This window comes from Bos grunniens, chromosome 16 (assembly GCF_055505025.1).
Source record: "Bos grunniens cultivar Pamir isolate PY7600 chromosome 16, Bosgru_T2T1.0, whole genome shotgun sequence".
Classification (NCBI taxonomy): Eukaryota; Metazoa; Chordata; class Mammalia; order Artiodactyla; family Bovidae; genus Bos; species Bos grunniens.
Window position 1 is genome coordinate 74,959,904 of NC_141180.1, and position 13,885 is coordinate 74,973,788.

The following is a 13,885-nucleotide window of genomic DNA, read 5'->3' on the forward strand; positions in this document are numbered from 1 at the left end:
TATAATGGTCATCTAAGTTAAATTCACCCATTCCAGTCCATTTTAGTTCACTGATTCCTAGAATTTTGACGTTCACTCTTGCCATCCACTGTTTGGCCACTTGCAATTTGCCTTGATTCATGGACCTAACATAACAGGTTCTTATGCAATATTGCTCTTTACAGCATCGGACCTTGCTTCTGTCACCAGTCACATCCACAAGTGGGTATTGTTTTTGCTTTTGCTCCATACCTTCATTCTTTCTGGAGTTATTTCTCCACTGATCTCCAGTAGCATATTGGGCACCTACTGACCTAGGGCATTCCTCTTTCAGTATCCTATCATTTTGCTTTTCATACCGTTCATGGGGTTCTCAAGGCAAGAATACTGAAGTGCTTTGCCATTCCCTTCTCCAGTGGACCACATTGTGTCAGACCTCTCCAACATGCCCGATGGTCTTGGGTGGCCCCACATGGCGTGGTTTAGTTTCATTGAGTTAGACAAGGGTGTGGTCCTAGTGTGATTAGATTGACTAGTTTTCTGTGATTATGGTTTCAGTGTGTCTGCCCTCTGATGCCCTCTTGCAACACCTACCATCTTACTTGGGTTTCTCTTACTTTGGACATGGGGTATCTCTTCACGGCATGCTCCAGCAAAGCACAGCCACTGCTCCTTACCTTGGACGAGGGGTAGCTCCTCCTGAACTTGAACGAGGAATAGCTCCTCTAAGCAACAGTTAGAACTGGACATGGAACAACAGACTGGTTCCAAATAGGAAAAAGAGTACGTCAAGGTTGTATATTGTCACCCTGCTTATTTAACTTCTATGCAGAGTACATCATGAGAAACGCTGGGCTGGAAGAAGCACAAGCTGGAATCAAGATTGCTGGGAGAAATATCAATAAGCTCAGATATGCAGATGACACCACCCTTATGGCAGAAAGTGAAGAGGAACTAAAAGGCCTCTTGATGAAAGTGAAAGAGGAGAGTAAAAAAGTTGGCTTAAAGCTCAACTTTCAGAAAATGAACATCATGGCATCTGGTCCCATCACTTCATGGGAAACAGATGGGGAAACAGTGGAAACAGTGTCAGACTTTATTTTTGGGGCTCCAAAATCACTGCAGATGGTGACTGCAGCCATGAAATTAAAAGATGCTTACTCCTTGGAAGAAAATTTATGACCAGCCTAGATAGCATATTGAAGAGCAGAGACATTACTTTGCCAACAAAGGTCTGTCTAGCCAAGCCTATGGTTTTTCCAGTGGTCATGTATGGATGTGAGAGTTGGGCTGTGAAGAAAGCTGAGCTCCAAAGAATTGATGCTTTTGAACTGTGGTATTGGAGAAGACTCTTGAGAGTCCCGTGGACTGCAAGGATATCCAGCCAGTCCATTCTGAAGGAGATCAGCCCTGGGAATTCTTTGGAAGGAATGATGCTGAAGCTGAAACTCCAGTACTTTGGCCACCTCATGTGAAGAATTGACTCATTGGAAAAGACTCTGATGCTGGGAGGGATTGGGGGCAGGAGGAGAAGGGGACAACAGAGGATGAGATGGCTGGATGGCATCACTGACTCAATGGACATGAGTCTTAGTGAACTCCGGGAGTTGGTGATGGACAGGGAGGCCTGGCGTGCTGCGATTCATGGGGTCGCAAAGCGTCGGACACAACTGAGCAACTGAACTGAGGCCCTCTGGCGCTCGTGCAGCCACCACTGCTTGGACGTGGGGTCGCTTCTCCCGGCCGCTGCCCCTGGCCTCCAGTAGAGATAGCTCCTCTTGGCTGCTCCTGCGCTTTCACAGCCTGGCACTCTCTGCTGCCGCCCCTGACCTCGGACGTGTCATAGCACCTCTTGGCTGCCGCCCCTGACCTCGAATGTGGGATAACTCTTCTCAGCTGCCGCCCCTGACCTCGGACGTGGGGTAGCTCCTCTCAGCCGCCGCCCATCAGGCTTGGGGTCCTCCCGGCTTCTGTCCCTGACCTCCGACGTGGGGTAGCTCCTCTCTGCCACGTTCCGTGCACCGTCGCATACAAATACTCCAGATGTTCATTGGTTTCATTGTCTGTTGTTGCTGCTGCTGCTGCTAAGTTGCTTCAGTCATGTCCGACTCTATGCGACCCCATAGATGGCAGCCCACCAGGCCCCCCCATCCCTGGGATTCTCCAGGCAAGAACACTGGAGTGGGTATTGTCTGTTAAATGAATGTAATAATTTCATGTACGTAAAGATGGGCTTCCCAGGAGATGCAGAGGTAAAGAATCTGCCTTTCATTGTAGAAGAAGCAAGAGACTCAGGTTCAGTCCCTGGCCTAGGAAAGTCCCCTAGAGAAGGAAATAGAAGCCCACTCCAGTATTCTTGCCTGGAGAAATCCATGGACACAGGACACTTGTGGGCTACACTCCAAGGGATCGCAAAGAGGTAGACACGACTGAGTGCGCATGTGCGTGGGCACACACACAAGTAAAAACTTAACTAGTCTAGAATCGCCAGATATATTTATATCAGTTCCTTTCGTCTCCCTACCTTTAATTAGAGACAATGGTGATCAAGTACGGGTTCAGCCAGCTTTGGGAAAATTGATGGAAGAAAAGAGCATGTGTGGGACTGCCCTGAGAGGTAAAGCTCCCTTGCTGGAGGAGAGTTGAGGTATGTGGTCTGATCCTTTGCAGGGTTCCTGGTTCAAGGACTGAAAAGAACATAATGTAAGGAAGGAGTGAGAAAGAGGGTAGGGGCAGTAACAGACGTGTATCTATTAAAATAGTTAAGTTAATGTAATTAAAATAATTCAGGGGAGACTGGAATCAGAACTGGTGGAGATGGAGGTGGAGAGGGTGGTCAAATTCTGAATGTTGATCTAGCAGATGCGAAATGGGAAGGGAAAGAAAGTGAGGGATTAATCATGATCATCAGCTTTTTGTCAATAAAAAATTGTAAGGAGTCTATGGGATTATGAAGTAAGGCATATTGGGGCAGAGAAAGATCTCTTCTCCTGAGTTGTTGGCACACTTGAATGTAACTCACAAGTTCCAGACAGAATATTTGGGAGACCCAACAAATTGATATTTAAATATGAGACCAAAAATACATTAATTGCTTATACAACAAGATGAAGTCATTTTCATTTTATATTTACTTACATTGTAAATCTGGAAGAATTTCTAAGGGTGTTATTCATTTCAAAATTTTTCATTTAAAGATAAAGGTAATATTCTAACAGACATATTCATGAAGAATAGTATTACCAGAACTAGAGAAAGTAAAAATAAAATGATATTTTTTGAATAATATTTTGTAAATGTTATGCAGGTGAACTTTCTCTAGATGCCTTTGATTATTAACTTTTTCTCTTCTCATTTTCTGCCCTTATATTTATAACATGAACCACTGATGGGATTGAGTTTGTTGTTGTTTAGTTGCTAAGTTGTACCTGACTCTTTGCATCCCCATGGACTAGAGCCCTCCAGGCTCCTCTGTCTGTGGGATTTCCCAGGCAAGAATACTGGAGCAGGTTGCCTTTTCCTTCTTCAGGGGGTCTTCCTGACCCAGAGATAAAACCCACATCTTCTGAATTGGCATGTTGTTTCTTTACCTCTGAGTCACCAGGGAAGCCCTGGGAATGAGTTCAATGGAACTGGAAGTCCCAGGAAAAACATACTGAGAGAAAATAAGATTTATGGGTATGTACATCACTGTTTCTAGATTATTTCACATGTTAGTCAATACAATCTGTTGTCATTATAAGGTATATAAATAGCTAAAGTAATTTAGATTCAAAGATGTTTTAGGGTCTTGTCTTAGTTTACTAGGGCTGCGATCACAAAATACCACAGACAGAATGTTATTCTCTCATATTCTGGAGGCTAGGAGTTAAGATCAAGTTGGTTTTTCTTGAGAAGTCCGTCCTTGGCTTTGAGATGACTGCCTTCTCACTGGGTTCTCTCATGGCTTTCTTTCTGTGTAGATACAGAATTAAGACTCCAACAGAAAAATGTAGGAGGACAAAATTAAGTTCATAACACTCCAATGGCTATTAAACAATAAAACTGGGATTTTCCTTCTCCCAGACTCCACAATGCAAGTTGTGCACATGTAGTGTTTGATGTCAGACTGAGGCCTGAGACTAAAGATAGAGGTAGGAACATACAGTGGGAAGGGAGCAGGGGTCACTTGAAGAGTCTTATGTAATGGAGATATATAAATGCTGATACTTAAATTATTGTTTACTTTTCTTGGAGTCAAACTACCTGTAGGCCATTTAAAAATTTGTTTTTTGAATTAATATTTCATTTTTATTGAAGTATAGTTGATTTACAATGTTGTGTTAATTTCAGGCGTACAGCAAAGCGATTGAGATCTATCTATAGTAGATATAGTAGTAGTCCATATGTATCTCTGGGCTTCCCTGGTTGGCTCCACAGTAAAGAATCTGTCTGCCAATGCAGGAGGTGAGGGTTCAAGCCCTGGGTGGGGAAAGTGCCCTGGAGATGAAAATGGCAACCTGATCTAATATTCTTGCCTGGGAAATCCATGGACAGAGGAGCTTGGAGGGCTGCAGTCCATGGGTTTATAAAGAATTGGACACAATTTAGCAACTAAACACACACACACACACACACACACACACACACACACACATCTCTATTTTTTTCAGATTCTTTTCCCTTAGAGGATATTGCAAAATACTGAGTATAATTCCTGGTGCTATACTGTAGGTCTTTGTCAGTTTTATATTTTATGCATAGTATTGTGTACATTTTAATCCCAAACTCCTAATTTACCCCCCTTGCTTTTCCCCTTTGGTAACCATAAATTTGTTTTCCATGTCTTTAGGTTTGTTTTGTTTTGTATGTAAGTTTGTTTGTATCTCTCTCTCTCTCTTTTTATTTTTAAGAATCAACATATACACAATACCATATGATGTTTGTCTTTCTCTGTCTTACTTCACTTAGTATGATAATGTCTAGGTCCATCTATGTTGCTGCAAGTGGCATTATTTCATTCTTTTTAATGACTGAATACTATACCCTTGTATACATGTCCCACCTCTTCTTTATCCATTCCTCTTTTGATGGACATTTAGATTGCTTCCATGTCTCAGTTGTTGTAAAAGTGTTGCACCGAACATCAGGGTGCCTGTATCTTTGTAAATTATGGTTTCCTCTGGATATATGCCCAGGAGAGGTATTGCTGGGTCATATGGTAGCTCTATTTTTAGTTTTTTAAGAACCTCCTTACTGTTCTCCATGCTGGTTGTAGTAGTTTACATTCCCACCAACAGTTTAGAAGGGTTCTCTTTTCTCCACACCCTTTCCAGCCTTTAATATTTGTACATTTTTTGATAATGGTCATTTGGACTGGTGTGAGGTGGTATTTCACTATAGTTTTGATTTACATTTCTCTAATGATTAGAAATGTTGGGCATCTTTTCATGTGTCTGTTGGCCATCTGTATGTCTGCTTCAGAGAAATGCCTATTTAGATCTTCTGCCCATTTTTGGATTGGGTTGTTGTTTTTATTTTTATTTTTTATATTAAGCTTCATAAGCTGTTTTTATATTTTAGAGATTAATCCCTGGAGATTAATCACATCATTCACAAATATTTTCCCTCATTCTGTAGGCTGTCATTTCTTTGGTTTTGGTTTCCTTTGCTGAGCAGAACTTTTAAAGTTTAACTAGGTCCCATTTGTTTATTTTTATTTCCATTACTCTAGGAGTCAAATTCATAAAGATATTGCTATGATTTATATCAAAGAGGTTCTGTATATGTTTTCCTCTAGTTTTACAGTATCCAGTCTTACATTTAGGCCTTTAATTCCTTTTGAGTTTATTTGTATATGTGTGTGTTATTAGAAAATGTTTTAATTTCATTCTTTTACATGTAGTTATCTAGCTTCCCAGCATCATTTATTGAGGAGACTGTTTTTCTTCATTGTATATTCATAACTCCTTTGTTGTAGATTAATTGACTGAATGTGCATGTGTTTATTTCTGGGCTCTCTATCTTGTTCCATTGATCTGTATTTTCGTTTTTGTACCTGTGTGTCATTTCTAAATTAAAATATAAATGCTTCTTGCAAAATTCCCAGTTAGTCTTCTGGGAAAAGGCAAAACATAGCAGTAGAGTAAAAGACTGCAAAATTGACCATCATCATCAAGCTATAGCAATGTTGTACTTCTCTTCAGTCATAAATATAAATCTTAAATATTCAGAGCAAACTTAAAAATTTGTAAGAGAATAAACATTTACAAAAAATGCAAACTGTGCCTTGGGACCTCTGATATTCCAAACTTTTTTCTTTTTACATATTCATGATCCTATTTCTTATGTCTCTGAACACTGGATTCATTTTTCTGCTTTAACTTTTAAATAAAATGTGAAACCATTTACACTAAAGAGTATGAGATAAAGACTGGCCTTAAAAAAAAAAAAAAAAAAGCTGTTTGTGCATGTATGTACGTGTGTGTATTTCTGTGTTGAGTTAAACAATGCTTTCATTAGATGAATTTGGACCCAAGGAAAAAATTTTGGTTTTGTCCAGTAGATAAAATTAGGTACTTTGAGAGACAGGAGGCCTTTACTAACTTGCTGATAGTATGTCAAGGGAACAATAAGTTTTAATGCCTGCATTCAGTGGTCTTTTCCTCTTCAGGAGATATAAACACAGATTTAGATGTAGATATAGAAATGGTGAGATATACATGAATATTCTGATCTATCATAAGATGTACAGATGTATCTATCTATCTATATATATATATATTTGTATATTTTAAAGGTCCTTATTTGATTTAATTTTAAAATAGAGCTTGCTATTGTTGATCAGAGAATCTTCTGTGCATAGAAATAAATAGTTTGGCCTTAGAGAATTTTTGCACAGCTTCATCACACAGAAAACTAAGTGACACCAGGGACTCATTCAGTAGTATAGCACTCAGTAACAGACAAGTAACAAAGCAAATACCCTTAACATTATATATATATATATATATATATACATATATATATATATATACACACACACACACACATATATACACACATACATACATACTGGACAAGAGAAAAAATGTCAGAAGAATTTCTCTAAAGATAATACAAATCCCTTTATTCTATTATATATTATAATAACATCTCTCCCATTTTCCTGGGAATTTTAATGCTCTCAGTAGTAAGGTAAGAGGGATATTCTTTCAGCAAAAGACCTAGAAAGCTAGACTTTACAAAAAAGGTTCAGGTCATTATTTTTAAGTTTTTTAGTAGGGCAGCCTTAAAATCAGTGTTCTGGTTGATTTTTAAAGCTCTTTTCATATTGTTTTTGAGTTTTAATATTAAAGAATTTGTGAAATTTGGAACAGATGTAGTTCACAAGCACTGAATTTGTTTCATTTAGATATAATGCCTACACATATACCTGAGAGATAAGAGAATTCAAACACTATATGGAAAGTCCTTGTATTTCATTTATAGAAAAAAACTGAAGTAGCAATCATACCTGCATATTTAAATGACATGGTGTACTTTCAATGTTTCTGATGTTTACACCTAATTTTATAATTAAATTTTTGTTATTACTCATACTTTTAGGGCACTCCATTTTGCTTACCATTTGTTTTATATACATTTTTTTTTTCTTTTTGACCACACCTTACAGCCGGTGGGATTTTAGTTACCCCACCAGGGATCAACCTGAGTCCCTAGCATTGGAAGCACAGAGTCTTAACTGGACGACCAGGGAAGTCATTGCTTTATATTTTAATTTAAAACTCTATATGTTTTAGCTAGAAAATATTTAAGACAAAAAAATTGAAATTCCATTTCATCCCATTAGGTTTCACTTCCTTCCCAAGGATATGCCCTTGTTTGTATATGCTCTTTTAGCCATTTTCTTGTGTTTCCATAGTAATTATGCATATTCTTTTTATTTTCACAACTGTCATCATGCTATGCATACTATTATCATCATGTTCCCTTTCTAATGGCAATACCATTATTTATGTAATGTTTCACTTCATAGGAAAAGGTAAAACTATAAGATACTGACTTTAGGATATTATGGTATTTAAAAATGCAGTAATCAAGGCTAGTAGGAAAGGGGTGCAGACTTAAAAAATATTCACAACCTAAAAATTGAGAGCTCTATTTTATGTGGTACAAATTTTTAGGGCCTCAAGACCAAGAGCTGGCATCTCAAGTGACCCTGAGAGAAATGCTTCCAGGACATGAGGGAAAGAGCCAGGTGATACAGAAGTTTTGTAACAAAGGGTAGGTAGTCTTAACATCAAAAGATTATTGCTAAAGAAAACCAGATATCTCAAGTTAAGGAATTTAGCACTTTTTCTGTGTATGAGTAGATGTAAGAGACTGGGGTCACTGAAATCATTTCTTTGATATGCATCTCAGCTATTCTGGGGCCAGAATCCTGTTTTTCACATCCTGAACTGACATGGTGCTCACTGTAGGGAGTGGCTACAGTCTGATAGCTGGCATTCTTCTCCTTCCTAAGTGCTGTTAGGGCTCACCAGGTCACCATCTATTGTGGCTACAATTGCTGGTGACTGTGACATCCTTGCCTAATGATATGGAGGAAATATTACATCTCTCAGGTGTGTTGGAGATTCAGAGCTCAGGGCTGGCTTGGAGGCTAGGTGTGCTGGCCCACCACATTCCATCACTGGAAAAACAAATTCTTGTGATTGAAATCAGTGGCAAGGGAAACAAGTTGGGCCTCACACCTTTTCAAATTTATGCAGTGAATGCTGTCTTCCTATACATGGTGCATCGATTTGAAAGTCTTTTACAAGGTTCTAGGTACTGAATTCTTATTTTTGTTTTTGCTAATTATGTTTAATTTTCTGTTTTGCCGAACTATATCAAGGAAATAATATATACAAATAAGCACAGGATGCTAAAGTTTATTCTTCTTCCCAGATCTATTTCCTCCCATTCAAGAACATCAATCATTACATAATTTCTATAAGATTCTGGAGTTGAAAGCCCATCCTGGGTATTATACAAATGTTCTTTTATAATCCTTTATGCCATTTCTGATTAAGGTAATTCACTCTGTTTTCATTATTGTTTTTCATTTATTAAATTATCGTCACTAATTAGGTGACAATGACTTAAAGGAAAGAAGTAGGAGAAAGGCCTGAATATGCTGCTGGACACACTAGCTACTTCTGTTGGTCTGAGGTTTAAGCAGGAACCCCAAATTAAACATTATTCCTAGGAATGCAATGATGAAATTCAAACATACTTTCCCCATCCCATACTGTGTTAAGTGTTCAATTCTTGTCTAATTTGAATATTCTACTAGGACATTTTATATCAGATGAGTTCTGAAATATCAATATATAAACATTCTGAGCATATTTAATGAAATAAAATCCCAAATTATTACCACACATAAAATTCTTCCTGCATTTATATTAGTCTTCTCAAGTGGGTATGATTTATCTTTCTATAATAAAAATTCTCCTTTTTGTTATTTAACTCACACTGCAATATCTTGTAGTCCATAATAAATTATAAATCCTCTTTTTGAATGTACAATCTGAGAGTCACACCAGAAACAAACTATACCTTACTAAGTTCTTTAAAGACATAGAAAGCTTTGAAAAGGAATAAATGTCTCTGGAGAAATGTCCTGACAAAGCAGTAATAAAAAGGTCACACTACTTTTCATGCAGCATTTGTCTTGTTTAATAAGAATTATATCCCAAAATGTGTTTTAATTACTGATAATTAGAAACATTATATTTAAAGAAGGAATCAAGACTACCTTAATAGTAGGTTAAGCACACTGGTATAAATTTTTTATCAAAATGGCAACCCTATGATACGGGCATTCAGATTTATTCTCAAAGCTTTTTAACTTTTCCTAAAGATCAAGGGCACAGTGTTTTGCAGTTCTTATTTTATTATAACTTGAGACCAGTTTTTAACAATTATTACTTTAAGAATCATGGCTTATGTCTGAAGGATGAAATAAGAACAGATCATAAGCATACGAGAACATGAATTTAAATGGATATATGGAGAATATAAGAAGTATAGAGTTTACAATAAAATCAATGGCATATTTACTAAAATACTTTATCACATTTCTTTCAAGAAAAAAATATTTAAATTTTAAGTTGTATGAAAAAGAGAAAGGAAATACCTTCATGTGCTTTTCATTGAACTTTCTTGCAAGAGTTCATTTAAATACCATCGCATGCAGATGAAAGACAGCTGATATGCCAATGACATTCTTATTCCTGCTGAGAACTTATTTTCAGTAATATTCAATCAGTTTAAAACAACTTCAAACTATCAGTCTGATACAATGACAAACTCAAAAAAGGAAAGTGCTAGTCACTCAGTCCTGTCTGACTCTGCGACCGCATGCACTGGAGGCTGCCAGGCTCCTCTGTCCATGGGATTCTCTAGGTAAGAATACTGGAGTGGGTTGCCATTCCCTTTTCCAGGGTATCTTCCTGACCCAGGGATTGAACCTGGGTCTCCTACATTAAAGGCAGATTCTTTACCTTCTGGCAAACTCAAATATGCAGCTGGATAAAAATTTCAACAGTGTTACTTGTTGATTGCTTACTAAAGGCAGACTCCTTAATGTCTTTTAATTCATAGATCTTCATCTCTAAAACTGGGAAAATCCTGTCTATGTTGCAGGGCTATTGTGATGTGTCAGGGAAGTGCTAGGCTGCATCAGGACAGCTTCTCAATAAATGCTGTCACTAGAGATTCTGGAAATGTCTACCCATTGGGTCGAGGGGTTCAGTGTATTTGATGACTCAGTGACTTTGTTATACTCTAAATGAGCCTAATGCAAACTACTGAATAATAAGACATCTTCAATATGTTAAATATCTAATCTTAAAGAACCCATCTGCCAATGCAGGAGACCTAAGAATTGCAGATTTGATCCCTGGCTTGGAAAGATCTCCAGTAGCATATTGGGCACCTAACGATCTGGGGAGTTCCTCTTTCAGTATCCTATCAGTTTGCCTTTTCATACTGTTCATAGGGTTCTCAAGGCAAGAATACTGAAGTGGTTTGCCATTCCCTTCTCCAGTGGACCACATTCTGTCAGACCTCTCCAACATGACCCGCCCGTCTTGGGTGGCCCCACACAGCATGGCTTAGTATCATTGAGTTTCATGGAGTGGCTTAGTTTTATTGAGTTAGACAAGGCTGTGGACCGTGTGATTAGAAGGACAAGTTTTCTGTTATTATGGTTTCAGTGTGTCTGCCCTCTGATGTGCTCTCGCAACACCTACCGTCTTACTTGAGTTTCTCTTACCTTGGATGTGTGGTATCTCTTCACGGCAGCTCCAGCAAAGTGCAGCTGTTGCGCTTTACCTTGGATGAGGGGTATCTCCTCTCCAGAAAGAATGAAGGGATGGAGCCAAAGCAAAAACAATACCCACTTGTGGATGTGTCTGGTGATAGAAGCAATGTCCGATGCTATAAAGAGCAATATTGCATAGGAACCTGCAATGTTAGGTTCATGAAACAAGGCAAATTGGAAGTGGTCAAACAGGAGATGGCAAGAGTGAATGTAGACATTCTAGGAATCAGCGAACTAAAATGGACAGAAATGGGTGGATTTAACTTAGGTGACCATTATATCTATTACTGCAGGGAGGAATCCCTTATAAGAAATAAAATAGCCATCAGAGGCAACGAAAGAGTCCAAAATGCAGTACTTGGATGCAATCTCAAAAACACCAGAATGATCTCTGTTTGTTTCCAAGGCAAACCATTCAATATCACAGTAATCCAAGTCTATGCCCCAACCAGTAATGCTGAAGAAGCTGAAATTGAATGGCTCTATGAAGACCTACAAAACCTTTGAGAACTAACACCCAAAGAAGATGTCCTTTTCCTTATAGGGGACTGGAATGCAAAAGTAGGAAGTCAAGAAACACCTGGAGTAACAGACAAATTTGGCCTTGGAATATGGAATGAAGCAGGGCAAAGTCTAATAGAGTTTTGCCAAGAGAACACACCAGTCATAGCAAACACACTCTTCCAACATCACAAAAGAACACTCTATACATGGACATCACCAGATGGTCAACACCAAAATCAGACTGATTATATTCTTTGCAGCCAAAGATGGAGAAGTTCTATACAGTCAGCAAAAAAAAAAAAAAAAAAAAGACCAGGAACTGACTGTGGCTCAGATCATGAACTCCTTATTGCCAAATTCAGACTTAAATTGAAGAAAATAGGGAAAACCACTAGACCATTCAGGTATGACCTAAATCAAATCCCTTATGATTATACAGTGGAAGTGAGAAATAGATTTAAGAGTCTAGATCTGATAGATAGAGTTCCTGATGAACTATGGATGGGGGTTTGTGACATTGTATAGGAGACAGGGATCAAGACCATCCCCATGGAAAAGAAATGCAAAAAAGTAAAAATGGCTGTCTGAAGAGGCCTTACAAATAGCTCTGAAAAGAAGAGAGGCAAAAAACAAAAGAGAAAAGGAAAGATATAAGCAGCTGAATGCAGAGTTCCAAAGAATAGTCAGGAGAGATAAGAAAGCCTTCCTCAGTGATCAATGCAAAGAAATAGAGGAAAAAAATAGAATGAGAAAGACTAGAGATCTCTTCAAGAAAATTAGAGATACCAAGGGAATATTTCATGCAAAGATGGGTTCGATAAAGGAGAGAAATTGTATGAACCTAACAGAAGCAGAAGATATTAAGAAGAGTTGGCAAGAATACACATAAGAACTATACAAAAAACATCTTCATGACCAAGATGATCACTGACCTAGAGCCAGACATCCTAGAATGTGAAATCAAGGGGGCCTTAGAAAGCATCACTGCACACAAAGCTAGTGGAGGTGATGAGCTATTTCAAATCCTGAAAGATGACGCTGTGAAACTGCTGTCCTCAATACGCCAGCAAATTTGGAAAACTCAGCAGTGGCCACAGGACTGGTAAAGGTCAGTTTTCATTCCAATCTTAAAGAAAGGTAATGCCAAAGAATGCTCAAACTACTACACAATTGCACTCATCTCACACGCTACTAAAGTAATGCTCAAAATTCTCCAAGCCAGGCTTCAGCAATGTTAACCGTGAACTTCCAGATGTTCAAGCTGGTTTTAGAAAAGGCAGAGGAACCAGAGATCAAATTGCCAACATCTGCTGGATCATGGAAAAAGCAAGAAAGTTCCAGAAAAATATATATTTCTGCATTATTGACTATGCCAAAACCTTTTACTGTGTGGATCACAATAAACTGGAAAATCCTGAAAGCGATGGGAATACCAGAGCACCTGACCTGCCTCTTGAGAAAACTATATGCAGGTCAGGAAGCCACAGTTAGAACTGGACATGGAACAGACTGGTTCCAAATAGGAAAAGGAGTACGTCAACGCTGTATGTTGTCACCCTGCTTATTTAACTTATATGCAGAGTACATCATGAGAAACGCTGGGCTGGAAGAAGCACAAGCTGGACTCAAGATTGCCGGGAGAAATATCAAAAACCTCAGATATGTAGATGACACCACCCTGATGGCAGAAAGTGAAGAGGAACTAAAAAGCCTCTTGAGGAAAGTCAAAGAGGAGAGTAAAAAAGTTGGCTTAAAGGTCCACATTCAGAAAACTAAGATCATGGCATCTGGTCCCATCACTTCATGTGAAATAGATGGGGAAACAGACGAAACAGGTCAGACTTTATTTGGGTTCAAAATCACTGTAGATGGTGACTGTAGCCATAAATTTAAGACACTTACTCCTTAGAAGAAAAATTATGACCAAAATAGACAGCATATTAAAAAGCAGAGACGTTACTTTGCCAACAAAAGTGTGTCTAGTCAAAGCTATGGTTTTTCCAGTAGTTATGTATGCATGCGAGAGTCAGATCATAAAGAATGCTGAGC